The sequence below is a fragment of the Acanthochromis polyacanthus genome, chromosome 13 (genome assembly GCF_021347895.1).
Source record: "Acanthochromis polyacanthus isolate Apoly-LR-REF ecotype Palm Island chromosome 13, KAUST_Apoly_ChrSc, whole genome shotgun sequence".
Lineage (NCBI taxonomy): Eukaryota > Metazoa > Chordata > Actinopteri > Pomacentridae > Acanthochromis > Acanthochromis polyacanthus.
Genome location: NC_067125.1, coordinates 26,414,932 through 26,431,980, shown reverse-complemented (window position 1 = coordinate 26,431,980; position 17,049 = coordinate 26,414,932). Strand labels below are relative to the sequence as shown.

The following is a 17,049-nucleotide window of genomic DNA, read 5'->3' as shown; positions in this document are numbered from 1 at the left end:
GTGACGTCACGAACCCCCCTCGTTCTGGCCCCTTCTGCATTTTACGGCATTTTAAACAATGCCGGCTCATTGCGCTGCATTTAATTGCACACTACGTCGAACGTTGGAGACAAGGAAACTTGGAATAACTTTCCATAGGTAAGAATTTTTTTTGGTTCTTTTTCATTGTTAAATCTTGTTCAGAGTCTATGAGAGCTAACCAGTTAGCCGCTAGCAAAACACGAACGCAAGCTAACAGCTGGACAACCAAACACCAGACGATTATTAGTAGCTGTAGTATAGCTGTACAAGTAGTAGTAGTAATACTAAAAGTACACACAGCAGTAATAGTAATACCAAAAGTTCAAGCAGCAGTAGTAGTATAAATAGCTGTTAGAGTAGTAGAAGTGTCAGCATTTGTAATAGTATTACAAGTTGTAGTAGCAGTGACAGTATCAGCAGCAGTAGTTGCTGTATTACTACTGCTACTAGTAGTCGCATTACTATTAATACCACCAATACTATCAATAGTAGTTATAAAGCCTAACTCATATATATCCAGATTAGCATCTATGTTCTTCCTCCAAACCCATTTTATGATTGGGATTTCAGGCAATTCTTTAGGACTGCTCTCACATAATTGAAATGTTACCAAACAATGTTATAATGATCAAATTAAATAACTTTGGTCTCCAGAATATTGGCTACTTCTGTTCTTTGTCCTTAATTTAGTAGCATGATTTATTTTTAGATATGCTGTTGTGTACAGACTTATTTACTTTTTTGTCTATTGTTTTTACTCCATGTAGGTTTCCCAAAGACTTTCGGCTGAGGAGGAAGTCACATAGTGTCATAGAATCATACCCACCCACTTACTTAAAAATACAGACAACTGAACATCTGACTGTAGAATAGTTTGCAAACAAGGTTATTCACAGTTTAAGCAGTTTTGGTTCATTATCAACAGATATGCATCAAAATAGGAGTTTTGTTGAAGAAAGGTTGTAAGAAATTTGAAGGAAGAAAACCTCTTGACCTCTTTTTCCGTTTTGATTTTGAAGGTGATGTGATGTGTGCCGTTCAAGCTTGGTCAGAGATGCTGTACCATCATTTAACGAAAGCTCCCACCTTCTAGCTCTGAAAAACAATGGCGGCCTACTGATTCCATCACAAGGCACAGTGTAGGTTTGATTTTATAATCTTGTATTATTTTTTATCTTTGCATGTTAAAGTTGCTTTGTTCTTTGTTATTTTCTCTGTACTGTAAACTGTCTTTTAGCACAAAGCGCTATATAAATATAATTATTTTTATTATTGAGAGTTGCAGAGAGGGTGATTCGCCAGGCATCAACAAAACAAGCTCCAAAGGTGTCAACAGTCACACACATCGTCCGGGAGGAGATTGGAATGGAGGATGTTTTTCTGCTTGGGGAGCACATTGAAGAAACACATCATTCCAGCTTGTTGTCATTGGTTGTGTTTGCCAAACTTACCTGTACCTTGACCTGCAGAAAGGGAGCACGAGAAAGAAGCTCTGCAAAACAGTCCTCTTTCATCGGTTTTAGCTGTAAAATGTTTGTACGTGTGTAAATGTGGTTTGGGGCAGGGATGTCATGTTCTTAATACAATAACATCATCATCAAACAACAAAGCCTTAAAAATTTCAGACTTGTTTATTAAAGTACTGTTTGAGTTCATTTTCAAAGTATTTTCCATTTGGTTTTTCTTTGCCCATTTCGTTTTGTGAATATGAAATTTGCCCAGCATGATGATAGTCTGCAACAAAAGGGAAAGGCTGTAAGGTATGGAGGGATTTTCAAACTGAAAGAGGATGTGGCTCTCCTGGAGGCTGATCCTGTGTCCGGTTTTGTTATGGATTAGGTTTTGTATATGATTCCAGAGGTTTTTACTGTATGAGCATTGATAAAAGAGGTGAATGATGGTTTCTGGTTCTGTTTGACAAAAGTCGCAGTTGTAGTCTATATTTAATTTAAACCTCTCCAGGGTTTTTTTTTGCCGGATATACATTGTGACAGATTTTGTATGATATTTCTTTGACCTTATTGTGAATGAGCAGCTTCTCTCCAACCAGCCATGCTTCTCTCCAGTTTATTTCCCCGTACAGTGAACTCCAGTAAGAGTTGGCTGCCGGTTGATTTGAAGGTTGAATGAGATTCCTGATAAATTTATTTGCGCAGACTTTGGTTGTTACACACGTGGACAAAATTGTTGGTACCCCTCAGTTAAAGAAGGAAAAACCCACAATTCTTACTGAAATCACTTGAAACTCACAAAAGTAACAATAAATAAAAATTTATTGAAAATTAAATAATCAAAATCAGCCATCACTTTTGAATTGTTGATTAACATAATTATTTAAAAAAACAAACTAATGAAATAGGGCTGGACAAAAATGATGGTACCCATAACTTAATATTTTGTTGCACAACCTTTTGAGGCAATCACTGCAATTAAACGATTTCTGTATTTGTCAATGAGCGTTCTGCAGCTGTCAACAGGTATTTTGGCCCACTCCTCATGAGCAAACAGCTCCAGTTGTCTCAGGTTTGATGGGTGTCTTCTCCAAATGGCATGTTTCAGCTCCTTCCACATATGTTCAATGGGATTCAGATCTGGGCTCATAGAAGGCCACTTTAGAATAGTCCAACGCTTTTCTCTCAGCCATTCTTGGGTGTTTTTGGCTGTGTGTTTTGGATGGTTGTCCTGTTGGAAGACCCATGACCTGCGACTGAGACCAAGCTTTCTGACACTAGGCAGCACATTTCTCTCCAGAATGCCTTGATAGTCTTCAGATTTCATCGTACTTTGCACACTTTCAAGACACCCTGTGCCAGATGCAGCAAAGCAGCCCCAAAACATTACTGAGCCTCCTCCATGTTTCACCGTAGGGACAGTGTTCTTTTCTTCGTATGCTTGGTTTTTGAGTCTATGAACATAGAGTTGATGTGCCTTACCAAAAAGCTCCAGTTTGGTCTCATCTGTCCAAAGGACATTCTCCCAGAAGCTTTGTGGCTTGTCAACATGCATTTTTGCAAATTCCAGTCTGGCTTTTTTGAGTTTTTTTCAGCAGTGGTGTCCTCCTTGGTCGTCTCCCATGAAGTCCACTTTGGCTCAAACAACGACGAATGGTGCGATCTGACACTGATGTACCTTGGCCTTGGAGTTCACCTTTAATTTCTTTGGAGGTTGCTCTGGGCTCTTTGGATACAATTCCAACGATCCGTCTCTTCAATTTGTCATCAATTTTCCTCTTGCGGCCACGTCCAGGGAGGTTGGCTACTGTCCCGTGGGTCTTGAACTTCTGAATAATATGAGCCACTGTTGTCACAGGAACTTCAAGCTGTTTAGAGATGGTCTTATAGCCTTTACCTTTAAGATGTTTGTCTATAATTTTTTTTCGGATGTCCTGGGACAATTCTCTCCTTCGCTTTCTGTTGTCCATGTTCAGTGTGGTACACACCTTTTCACCAAACAGCAGGGTGACTACTTGTCTCCCTTTAAATAGGCAGACTGACTGATTATGAGTTTGGAAACACCTGTGATGTCAATTAAATGACACACCTGAGTTAATCATGTCACTCTGGTCAAATAGTTTTCAATCTTTTATAGAGGTACCATCATTTTTGTCCAGGCCTGTTTCATTAGTTTGTTTTTTTAAATAATTATGTTAATCAACAATTCAAAAGTAATGGCTGTTTTTGATTATTTAATTTTCAATAAATTTTTATTTATTGTTACTTTTGTGAGTTTCAAGTGATTTCAGTGAGAATTGTGGGTTTTTCCTTCTTTAACTGAGGGGTACCAACAATTTTGTCCACGTGTGTATGTCTATGTTATGGATGAATAATTTGGCATCATTTTTCTGAGTAAGAGGGTGGAATTGGGAACCTTTCAGGAGCTGCAGAATTTCTACTGGTATTGCGTTGGAAATTGTAGTGTATTCTATTTGTGAGATGGTATTTGTTAATAAATTGGTTGTACGGTAAGATTTGTCCTTGTTCATCGATTAACTGATTGGCCCATAATACTCCCTGATCAAACCAAGATTTGTAAAATATGGTTTTGTTTCTGTGCTGAATATGTTGGTTGTTCCATATGTAGCAGCTGGATGGTGAGAAGCCGCATTTGTAGATCAGCCCCCAGGAGAGCAACGCCTGTTCATGGAAGTTTGATCATTGAATTGGTATTTTGTCAATTTTATAATTACATTTAAGTAAAAAATGAATTCCTCCTAATTTTTTGAATAAATTATTTGGTATTGCATTCCACATTTGAACATTTTCTCTGATGAGGCGACATAACCAATTAATTGTGAACATATTATTCATTGTTTCAAAACTTAAAACTTCCAGCCCTCTATTTCCCCTCTGGGTACAGAGAATCTCTTTTTTTAGATTATATATATATATATATATATATATTTATATATATATATATATATATATATATATGTATATATATAACAAGGAGCTACACTAGAACAGGATAGAGTTTATTTACATTTACCATACACAGGTACATTGTTGTGTGTTTCCCTGAGTAAGTAACACTTCACACCCCACCCTGTCAAACTCATCAGGTGTAAAATGTTTGCTGCAGAGCACCGACTCATCACTTGCAGCAAACCCCACTCTCCTCAAAGCTGCTTCCTACTTTCTCCTCAGCCGAAAGTCTTTGGGAAACCTACATGGAGTAAAAACAATAGACAAAAAAGTAAATAAGTCTGTACACAACAGCATATCTAAAAATAAATCATGCTACTAAATTAAGGACAAAGAACAGAAGTAGCCAATATTCTGGAGACCAAAGTTATTTAATTTGATCAGTATAACATTGTTTGGTAACATTTCAATTATGTGAGAGCAGTCCTAAAGAATTGCCTGAAATCCCAATCATAAAATGGGTTTGGAGGAAGAACATAGATGCTAATCTGGATATATATGAGTTAGGCTTTATAACTAACTATTGATAGTATTGGTGGTATTAATAGTAATGCGACTACTAGTAGCAGTAGTAATACAGCAACTACTGCTGCTGATACTGTCACTGCTACTACAACTTGTAATACTATTACAAATGCTGACACTGCTACTACTCTAACAGCTATTTATACTACTACTGCTGCTTGAACTTTTGGTATTACTATTACTGCTGCGTGTACTTTTAGTATTACTACTACTACTTGTACAGCTATACTACAGCTACTAATAATCGTCTGGTGTTTGGTTGTCCAGCTGTTAGCTTGCGTTCGTGTTTTGCGGCTAACTGGTTAGCTCTCATAGACTCTGAACAAGATTTAACAATGAAAAAGAACCAAAAAAAATTCTTACCTATGGAAAGTTATTCCAAGTTTCCTTGTCTCCAACGTTCGACGTAGTGTGCAATTAAATGCAGCGCAATGAGCCGGCATTGTTTAAAATGCCGTAAAATGCAGAAGGGGCCAGAACGAGGGGGGTTCGTGACGTCACTTTCCTGCACCACTTGAGAATGCATTTGCATTTGAATTATGAGACACTTTTTGCAGGGGAACACGAAAATGCAAAAGCATTTCTGAGTTTGCTTTTGCTTTTTCATTTAGTCACAGAATGAGCAGTGTTGAAGAAGAAAATGAAATTGCATTTTGGAATATTGCTTTTTCATTTCATTTTTGAGTCAAATAGTGCAGCCATGACTTTGAAATGCAAAAGCATTTCTGCTAATGCTTTTGCATTTTCGAATTTGACATTTCAAATTGAATTTTGTTACCTTTTTGCTGGTGAACGTTTTGAAAATTAAATGTCAAATATGATTTGCTTTTGCTTTTTCATTTAGTCACAGAATGAGCAGTGCTGAAGAAGAAAATGAAATTGCATTTTGGAATATTGCTTTTTCATTTTAGTTTTGAATCAAATAGTGCAGCCATGACTTTGAAATGCAAAAGCATTTCTGCTAATGCTTTTGCATTTTCGAATTTGACATTTCAAATTGAATTTTGTTACCTTTTTGCTGGTGAATGTTTTGAAAATGAAAAAGCATTTCTGAGTTTGCTTTTGCTTTTTCATTTAGTCACAGAACGAGCAGTGTTGAAGAAGAAAATGAAATTGCATTTTGGAATATTGCTTTTTCATTTTAGTTTTGAGTCAAAAAGTGCAGCCATGACTTTGAAATGCAAAAGCATTTCTGCTAATGCTTTTGAATTTGAGTTTTGAGTCACATTCGCTTCCATAGTCTTGTAGTTTTCAGCTTGAAAACAAATATTTTTTCCAAAGTTTTAAACTATTTAACCATATAAAAATAATATTTCCCTGTTTAACTAATTAATTACCTTATTGAACCTTTAAACTACGATCATTTTGTCTTGCATGAGAGAATGCAAGCAGCTTTGACCCTGAAATTAGCTTGAACGATAGACTAGTTTACAGTGTGAACGCTCGTCTCAGGGGGTTATTTGCATGTCAGATCATGAATATAAAGACTGAAGTTGTTGTTAAACCTTTGTGTAAATTTACTCCTCTAGATAATCTGGTTTTAAGTGAGGAGGATAATGTGCAGCAGAATCATCCTTGCTGTCAGTTTGTCCCAGCGATGAACTGTGTTACTGCACCACAAAGGTCAGTTTAAACAGTGTTTTCCACCTGGACTGCCATCGAAGTGTAACCTTGAAACAGGACAGATTCACGACTGTTAAAACATGAACGTTAAAATTGTGTCAGACACAGTTAGGCACATTTACAGGGAGGTAAACTACAATTAAAGAATCAAGAGAATAATCATTTTGGCGTTTTCTCGGTGTGATAGTAAAACACACAGTAATGTACTTCGGTGAAACAATGACGAGTTCTCGGTCAGAACTTGGAATCAGTTGTAACTGATAGGAATCAAGCTCGTGCCCTGGTTGAAGGACAAAACTGCAAACTTTTTACAGCCGCCTTTCAAGCCCAGAAAGAGTTGATAGAAGAGAAAGATTTTCAGTGGAGTATCAATCATTAAAGTCCTCCTAGTGGTTGATTTAACCCCTAAAAACCCATCTTTGTTAATGGAAGTTCCGTGTTTGGAAGGGTTTTTTGTGGTATTGTGTTAATTCTGCCATTCGTGTTCAAACTACAAACCAATTCTGAAGAAGAATAACGATACGGAAAACCTTATTCTGCAAGATGACAGGGTTGGTTTCTTAGATTTGCTGCATATGAAGTCTGAATCTGTGTTTTTTGTCATCAGCGCATTGGAGTTTTTAAGGTGAAAATGCTCATTCATGGCGCTGACTGCTAATTTTGCCCATGAAAAAAACACCGTATGGACACATTAACTTGGTTTACACCAGAGACAGTCTTTAATAAGACTCGGTGAGTGATTGATAGTGAGCTGGAGGCAGAGATATAAAGTGTGTTCAGGAAAGTGACCACCCAAACAGTAAAGAGTTCTGTCCACTTTATTGATGGGCCTCGGCCTCAGCTGACTGTGATTGCTTCAGCGGCTCCGTCCTGCTGAAATAGGACTCGGCTTCAGGAGGATTATTCATCCATCCTTTGTCTCCGCAGTCAGTTTCACTCCTCTCCAACGCCATCCTCATGAGGGATGTGACAGCAAACGACACTTTAACCTGGAACAAAACCCGACCATATGGTTGGTGCAAAATGAGGACATAGAAAAAATGTGAATAAAACTTTAACCAACAAATGCAATAACCATTAGAAGGACTAATGGTTATTGCGGCTATGTTTAATAGTGAAAGTAAGAACATTTCCACGATGTGAAGGAAACTCAAAGGATTGGGACTAAACAGCTGTAGCTCTAAGAAAACCACTGATCAGTGAGGCTAATCAGAAAAAAAGGCTTCAGTTTGCTATGGAGCATAAAGATAGACTCTGATGAGTCATTTAACTGTATATCAGACCCAAACGGGATTTAGACAACAAATGTAACCGCATATGTTTTTCATATAAAACACATACCTGTCGGCCACTTAACGTTGGAAGGAGCTGGTGTCGCCAGAAACCCCCGAGTCGTCAGCTCCTGTGTCTGTACCGGGATGGCGTGGTTTCGGCGGGTGGGTCTGTCTAAGACGGCCCAGTTCAGCATATAGATCCAAGAGTACTGCTCTAGGGAATCTGAATCGGCTTATTAACCAGTCATCGCCCAGGAAATCCCTGTTATCCCTAAAATCTCTCTCCATTCTTAACGTGATCTTCCAGCAATGCCAGCGCATCCATTGTGCCACGTTACGCACGGCTGTCACCCGCTATTTATCCGCTTGATCAGCGATTGGACTGATTGTCACAGGCCTTTTCCAAATTAGTAATCAATCAGTGCCACTCACCGCTCTATATCCTTTGAAGATGGAAGTTTGATATATGAACATAGTTCTGCAAATACAGTCGTAGGCCGAATGGCGCACTGTAGGAACATCTACAACAATGAGGGTTTATGATTATCCGGCTCTACAAGTCTAATATGTGATAACAATAAAGGTTTGAGATCAATCTGGTTTCAATTCACCACTTCACCCTCCGGCGCTGCCGTTCCCTCTGTCTCCAAAATGTGCTTAAGCAAGCATCAAAGTTGGCACACCGGTGCACACATTCTCACGCCAAGTTTGTTTGTAGAAATCACAATGTACACAGCGTACGCCACTTTCTACACAAAGGTTGTGATTTACGCCACTTTCTAGCCCTGTTTTGTGCGTACGCAAGCATCAAGCATCAAGGTTGGCGCACCGGTGCGCACATTGTCACGCCAAGTTTGTTTTTATAAATCACAACCTTTGCGTAGAAAGTGGCGTACGCCACTTTCTAGCCCTGTCTTGTGCGTACGCAAGCTTTATAAATGAGGCCCCAGGTCTTTACATCAGTGGAGTTTTTCTTCCCTGATGGCATGGAGATGTTCTAAGATGACGATGCCAGGATTCATGGGCTCACACTGAGAATGAGTGGATCAGGGAGCATGAGATGGATTTTCCTCCACAGAGTCCAGACCTCAGCCCCATTGAGAATCTTTGCGATGTTCTGGATAAGACTTTGTGCAGAGGTCCGACTCTCCCATCATCAATATAAGATCTTGGTAGAAAATTAATGCAACTCTGGACAGAAATTAATGCTGTGACATTGCGGAAGCTTATCGAAATGATGCCATGGTGAATAAATGTTGTTCTCAGAGCTAAAGGCCGTCCAATGAAATAGTAAAGTTTGTGAATTTTTCTTTTGGACGGGTAGTTAATAAATTAAACCACTGGCAAACAAAAATTCCACTAAATTAGTTTTGCTGAGTCGCAATTTTCCAAAAGTTGTTAGAAAAATACTCTTATAAAATGTGCAGTTACATTTTTTGACATAATAAAAGTGATTTTTGCAAGGAAATCATTGAAACTGAACTTTAAAACGGTGTTTTAGGTTCTGGACATTGTGATGCAGTTATATCAGTTAAATTCAGTTGAAGCTCTGTGTAGCATGTTATCACTGGCCTCGGCATAACTCACATGTTTCTGCAAGCTCTCGGTTTAAAAGTGCTTTATGATGTTTTACATTATATGACAGCATCGCCAGGCTATTGGCCTCTGGGAGAATTTTTATTTCAGCTTGAACTGGTGGGAAAAAAATGCTTCAAATGTGCGTTGTGTACTAAGAGCCTGAAGGAAAAGGAGAAGCGTTTTCAAGAGCAAACTCTACAAATATGCAATAAATGGTACACCACACTGTAAAAAAAATAAAAAATAAATAAAAATAATGGAATAACAAATATTAAAAATCACCTAGAAAAGTCTGTAAAATTTAAAAACTATCTGTCATTTAACCCAGTTGCCAAACCGACTGTTAATCTAAGCATTCTGCCAATGATGCCAAAATACATTTATTACAATTTTTTACAGCGAATTTGCAGTTTTATTAATTTAACCATTTTTCTGCTTTCTTAAAATGCATACATGTTTAAATAGTACTAAATATAATTAAGATAAATCTCTTAGTTTTCTGCTTATGTTTACTTTTACATTCAAACTCTGTAATTCTACATACAAATACCAGTGAGTTTAAAACTTTTTTTCAAATTATATCCATCATGATTCTTTAATTCTTTTTAAAAAAAGACGACAGAGATGCACTTCTCTCGAGGTATGCTGCCCTCTTGCACAATTATTTGTGAAGATTAATTTGATTAATGTTACAATTTAGTCGATTTTCATGTCTTGAAATCAATAGTACTTCTCGTTTCCAATAACGCTCATCAGTCTTGAGCACGTGTTAACACTTTCTTGAAGGTGTTCGATCGCAATAATTTAGGAAAAATCGATCAACTATCCGCTCAACATTTACTCAGAATTTTATGGTAAATCTATTATTTTTCTTTTTATGTGTACTTTCATAGTCAGATCTGTAATTCTGGATGCAAATAATGCAAATCTTTTTCATTACATCCAGCAGAGCTTTTCTCTCAATACTGTCAGACATGTTGCTCCCTCGCATAATTGTTTGCCAATACATAGTTAATAAATTAGTACATTTTGTCAATTTTCATGTTTTAAAATCAACAGTGATGTGTGTTATATTTATGTCTTCTTCAGTAAGGCTGTTATTTTTTACTCTTGACCACTTGCTAACACTTTATCGAAGGCGTTTGATCGTAACAATTTAGGCCAAATCTGAAAAATCAAACTGTTTTACTGTTAGGTTTTCTGTGGCGCAAACAAGGGAGAATCTGGGTTGCAGATGAAATCACAATGTGAGAAACAAACTCCCTAAAAAGCATTCATTTTTCACGGTTTGGTCAATATGAGTGCAATACTTTTGTCACTGAAAAAGGAAATGCCCTTTTAAGATGCATTTTTTTTTTTTTTTTTTACAATCTTTTAATTTTTTCGTTATATGGTAGTAAAACCTGTTTCAGATTTTTCAATTTATTCAAGCTGTTGTATAAAATTGCAGTATTTGTTTCACAAAAATAAAATGAAAAAGATAGTTATTGCACTTTATTTTAAATAGAATATTTCACCTTAATATCACAGTTTTTGTTTGGGAGTTTTTGCTGTATTTAAATTTTTTTGTATGTTTTTATCTTTTTTTTTTTTACAGAGCATACTCAAGTATTTCACAAATTCCATAAAATTCTACCTGAAAATTCAATTTTCGACCACTTGAGATGGATTTTTGTGCCATTTAGTGAAAAGTTTGTCACGAACTGAGCTGGTTGGACCCGAGCAGAGAGCCACACTACCAAGGCTGGTTGGAATGAAAGTGTTTTATTGCTGGGGGTGAAATGGTGGCTTGGTGGGGGAAAACCAGGGTGCAGGAGCAGGGGGTTCCAGGCAGGGACAGAAGGGGTCCAAGTAGGAGTGGGGGTCCAGGCAGGGGAAACCGGTGATGACTGGTCTGGGGAGAGCCGGAGGGGAAGGAGAATGGCAGGGATCCCGGACAGCTGAATGCGTGGTTCTTGTTCAACAATCTGGCAGGGAGTGGAAGGATGAGCCGGTTCTTATTGCAGGGGTGATTAATCAGCGTGATGTCTCTCAGCTGTCCGGGAGCCGTGGAGGTGGTTGATTGCCTGAGTGGAGTCAGCTGAGAAGCTCGACTCCACTCAGGCACCGAGCTGTAGGGGGAGAGACAGGGCAGAGGAGTGGATGGGAGACAGGCAAGACAGACAGGGCAGAGGAGCGGATGGGAGACAGGCAAGACAGACAGGGCAGAGGAGCGGATGGGAGACAGGCAAGACAGACAGGGCAGAGGAGCGGATGGGAGACAGGCAAGACAGACAGGGCAGAGGAGCGGATGGGAGACAGGCAAGACAGACAGGGCAGGGGAACAGGAGAGGGAGGAAGAACCAGATGGGAAAAGGGTATTGGGGAGGTCAGGTGGGAAGGACGGGGGTGAGAAGGGAGCCGTGACAAAGTTTCCACCACTATTTCACGGTTTGCCGTAAAAACATTCATTAAAATGTTTCCGCTCATCGTATTTTTCGGTTTAGGACTGAATACCTGCAGAACTAACGATATTCCCATCAACCTCTGCTCTGCTTTGTGCTAATTTGCATACATTAGCATGCTAGCACACAATGGTGAACATGTGATGACAGATGCTTTGCGTCAGCATGTTAGCTCTGTCACTGTGCACATATTAGCATGCCGAGGTTTAGCTCCACCGCGTTCAGTGCACAATCATAGAGTGGCTGCAAACTGTTTCTGTGATGCTTCCCCTGCTCCAGCATGTTCTGAACACATTTGAATGCATCATGAACACACTGTTACACAGCGGACGGAGCTTTTAAACTGAGGTCACCACGTAAGAATGATGATATAACACAACGCTCCTCTGCTCTCCACAGTCTATTGTCCTCCTCTCTCTCTCTTTCTCCACCTCGTCCTGTAATGCATTTTCCCAGATGCAGCAAATTTGCCCACGTCTTTCCGCCTTTTATTCATTAACCTCCCAGTGAACTGAAACAGCACCTTGTTATGAGCGTTTGAAAGGGACACTGGACGAGCCACTAATCAGATCAGACAGCCGGCAAATACCAGGACATGCACACAAACTGGTAGGAACGTTAAACACACACTCACACACAAACGTGCGCCACTTTTCAAGAGTTTTCTAGCCGGGATTTTGATGACTGTAATGACATTGCGGTAAATAATGAAATAAATGCTTAAGTGGCCATTTAAGGGGATTAGATGTGCAAAGTGAGACGGGAGGCTTGATGAAGGAAAACGCTCGAGCTGATTCATTTTGTGTGTGTGTGAGGATGAAAAAAGGATGGAGAAAGAATAAAAAGAGAGGAGACAAAGTGAGAAACATCTACAGCAGATGAAGGTTGAGAGATGGAGGATGGTGTTGGGGTCTCAAGCCTTTTGGCAATTAAAGTGATTAATACCCCCCTCCACCTCCACCCTTCTCTCCGTGGAGGTGGCGGGGGTGGAGGTGACTCAGGTAATGGAGCCAGATTAAGAATAACTGCCGCTCAGCCTGTCTGTCTGTCTGTCTGTCAAGGACTCAAAGAGGCTGAGAACGCCACCAAGAGAGACGACAAAGTTGGATGCATGTGATGCTTCCCAGTGGGGAGGGGAAGAGTCAGAGGAGGAAAATGGAAAAACAATGTCGATTGACGGGGCATTTTTAAGTATAGCGAGTAAACAAAATCTTCTGTGAAAGCTTTTAAATCCCGCTAAATCCATTCTGGCATTCGTGGCTGACGGCCTTTTTTAATAATCCACTATGGAGCAGCTTCTTGTCATTGGATCAGGCCAACATTTTGGGAAATACGCTTTAATGCCATCTAAGTTGGAGGATGAGATTGATCAGTTTCACCTCTGGAGCACAAGGGGAAAAAAGACATTTCTGTCAATTTGTTAATGCACTGAAGCAATTGCTTGACAGCACCCAGTATGACAGGAGTCCTGCCCTCTGCACGGTATCATAACGGAGCAAATCCCAGCGGAGTCCTGGATCTACTGGTGACTGTGGTGTTGTGTTGCACGTCTCACTGGTCGGTGGTTTCAGCCAGACTATAAAACATCAACAGTAAAAAAAAAAAAAAATCAAAAATCAAGTTATGTTGCTAGTTTGGTGAATTTTTTTATCTTTGTTCTGGTTCAGCAGATCAGAATTCACTTCAAAAACATGTTTAGTCATTACATTAAGCATTACGATGCAACAAAACGAGAAAAAAAACAACAACAAAACTTACATTTTTAGGCAGCTGAAGTGGCAAAAAAAATAAAATAAAAATACTGTAAAATTACAAAAAAATTGCAGCCTCATTAACATACATTTTCTAACTCTAATTTTATATGAAATCATGTGTTGTTGTTTTTTTGCTTTTTAGTGTTTATTGAAGGATATTTGTATGTGCAAAAACAATGTCATTTCCTATAACATTCAACAATAAGGTACACATAGATAAATACATTATATATATGATAATAAACATTTAATTTTGACACATTAATTCAGTATTTATATTGCAATTATTATAGTATTTATATACACTGCTCAAAAAATTAAAGGAACACTTTTTAATCTAAGTATTGCATCAAATCAGTGAAACATGTGGGATACTGATCTGGTCAAGTAAGAAACTGAGGGGCTTTTTAGTCAGTTTCAGCTGCTTTGGTGTTCATAAAATTAACAACAGATGCACTAGAGGGGTAACAATGAGACAACCCCCAAAACAGGAATGAGTTTACAGGTGAAGGCCACTGACATTTATTTCCTTCCTAATCTTTTCTGACTGTTTTTCAATAGTTTTGCATTTAGCTAGGGTAAGTGTCATTTCTGGTAGCATGAGGCGATACCTGGACCCTACAGAGGTTCCACAGACAGTCCAACTCCTCCAGGATGAAACATCAATGCGTGCCATTGCCAGAAGGTTTGCTGTGTCTCCCAGCACATTCTCAAGCACATGGAGGAGATTCCAGGAGACAGGCAGTTAGTCTGGGAGAGCTGGACAGGACCGTAGAAGGTCCTCAACCCATCAGCAGGACAGGTATCTGCTCCTTTGTACAAGGAGGAACAGGATGAGCACTGCAAAAGCTCTACAAAATGACCTCCAGCAGACCACTGGTGTGAATGTCTCTGATCAAACAATCAGAAAGAGATTTAATGAGAGTGGTCTGAGGGCCCAGCGTCCTCTAGTGTCCGCTGTGCTCGCTGACTGGCACCGTGGAGCTCGGCTGGCATTTGCCACAGAACACAGGAATTGGCAGGTCCACCACTGGTGCCCTGTGCTTTTCACAGATGAGAGCAGGTTCACCCTGAGCGCATGTGACAGGCATGAAAGGGTCTGGAGAAGCCGTGGAGAACGTTATGCTGCCTGTAACATTGTTCAGCATGACCGGTTTGGTGGTGGGTCAGTGATGGTGTGGGGAGGCATATCCATGGAGGGACGCACAGACCTCTACAGGCTGGACAATGGCACTCTGATTGCCTTTAGGTATCAGGATGAAATCCTTTGACCCATTGTCAGACCCTACATTGGTGCAGTGGTCCTGGATTCCTTCTGGTGCACGACAATGCCCAGTCTTATGTGGTAAGAGAACTCATGCAGTTCCTGGAGGATGAAGGAACTGATACCATTAGCTGGCCCCCATGCTCACCTGACCTGAATCCAATAGAACACCTTTGCAACATTATGTTTTGTTCCATCAGACACTATCAAGTTGCTCCTCAAACTGTCCAGGAGCTCAGCGATGCCCTGGTCCAGTTCTGGGAGGAGACACCCAGGACACCATCTGTCGTCTCATTCAGAGCTTGTCCCGGCATCGTCAGTCATGCATACAAGCACATGGAGGCCATACAAACTACTGAATACCATTTTGAGTTGCTGCCAAGGAATTTCAGAAAGATGGACTAGCCTGCCACATCAGTTTTTCACTTTGATTTTGGGGTGTCCCTGTATTAAAATATGATGTATTTTCAAAGTGTTCCTTTAATTTTTTTTGAGCAGTGTAGTATTATGTAGTATAGTACTTACAAATATATACATATATATTTATATCATATATAAATATTTATAAAATTTCTGTAATCACACAGCATATCTGTCATTTAACAACAAAATCTATGCAAAATTACAGAATCAATGTGTCTGCTTTATTTTTAGAATTCTATTCATCTTTTATTGTTTTTATATTATCTATTCATATTTATTTCTTAAATAAAAACTAAGTATTTAAACTTTTTTATTATTTTATGTCTAAAAATGTTTTTTTTGAATTTTTTTTGGTCAATTTTAAAGAGTTTCAATTACAGGTTTTTAAGTTATTTTACATTAGACATGTAAATTCACTGTCAACCTTTGTAGTTAGTATTATTTTATGATATTTTTAATTTATTTTATGTCATTTTATCATATTTTCTCTCTGACTATAGATGGTTTGATTACTTTAAGTTATTATATTTTATCATAATTTCAGAATGTAGTGTAAATGTGTGCCACTGTGGTCTACTGCTGACTGGAGAGAAAATAATCTTTTTTTTTCTACAGTGCTATTGAATTGCCTTTTTCACCTACATGTGCAGTATGCAGCCCATAAAACTTCATGCAGCAGAGAGGCTGTCAGTTCAGACACAATATGTGAAATAGAGGTTGAGCTACACACTGTGAATGTACAGAAAAGGACAAACAAGTGCCTTAAGGCAAAATATCCTCCAGGGTTTCCTGAATTTTGCTGCTGGAGGTCACATAACAGACTGAGGGAATTTTCTTGCATTGATTTTCTCAAAAGCACTTTGAGAATCTGACACAACATTTACATGTCAAACCTGCCATCTCCTAAATCCATTTGTCTTTTCTCTAAAAGTTGCCGCAAACGAAGCAACAGCAGCCACTGAAAGCGAAATGGTTCAATAACTGCAGTTATGACTAAGTGTAAAAATTGCAGGGAAATTGCTCTCTCACTCTCTCTCTCACTCTGCACATCCTGCATTTTTTTTTATCCATCTCTTTTATGACCCTCTGTGCTGCAGCATTCATCGGGGACATATTCATGTGATGTCATCCGAGATAGGAGTTTCTGCTCAGGCAGGGAGAGAGCAGAGGGAGGAGAAGGAGGAAACAGATGAGGAATGAGAACATTATGCATTTGGTCGAATGCTGGCAGAGTGAGATGCTGAGTGAAATGGGAGAGAGACTGAGAGGCAGAGGGGAGGAAAGAGATGGAGTGGGACTCTCTGCCAGCGTGATTTGTCTTGTAAAGTGAAAAAAAACACAGACAGATGGGTATAAAAGATGGTGGCGAGTGAAAAAATGAAGGACACGCTGAGGAAAGAGAGATGATAGCGAGTTGTTCCTGGTTTTGCAGTGGAGGAGGTGGAAGTTGTTGTGGGGGAAGATGGCAGCGCTTTTACCAGCGTGGCCCTTGCTTAGCCTGCGCTGACGGACTTGTCGTCCTGAAGGCCTGAATGATTTATTAAAGTGAGGAGTGGCAGAGAAGAGGGCAGCCAGGCGAGCTCTGATTAACTAGGGGAGCAAGGGAGGACAAGCACTCCTCTATTATTCATTACTCCACAGGAGCACAGAGTAGGAGCATGACAAGAATGGATGTGTTAGGGAAAGACAGAAAGAAACACAAGTGGAGTAGGTATTTGTTTT

The 17,049-nt window shown here is 39.4% G+C and overlaps 1 long non-coding RNA gene across 1 annotated transcript; it reads left to right on the top strand.

Moving 5' to 3' along the window:
• Positions 1–3,043, top strand: LOC127536890 (uncharacterized). The gene is made up of 3 exons (XR_007946101.1): positions 1–138; positions 1,041–1,160; positions 1,301–3,043. It is a non-coding gene; the product is annotated as an uncharacterized LOC127536890 (long non-coding RNA).
• The last annotated feature ends 14,006 nt before the right edge of the window (positions 3,044–17,049 follow it).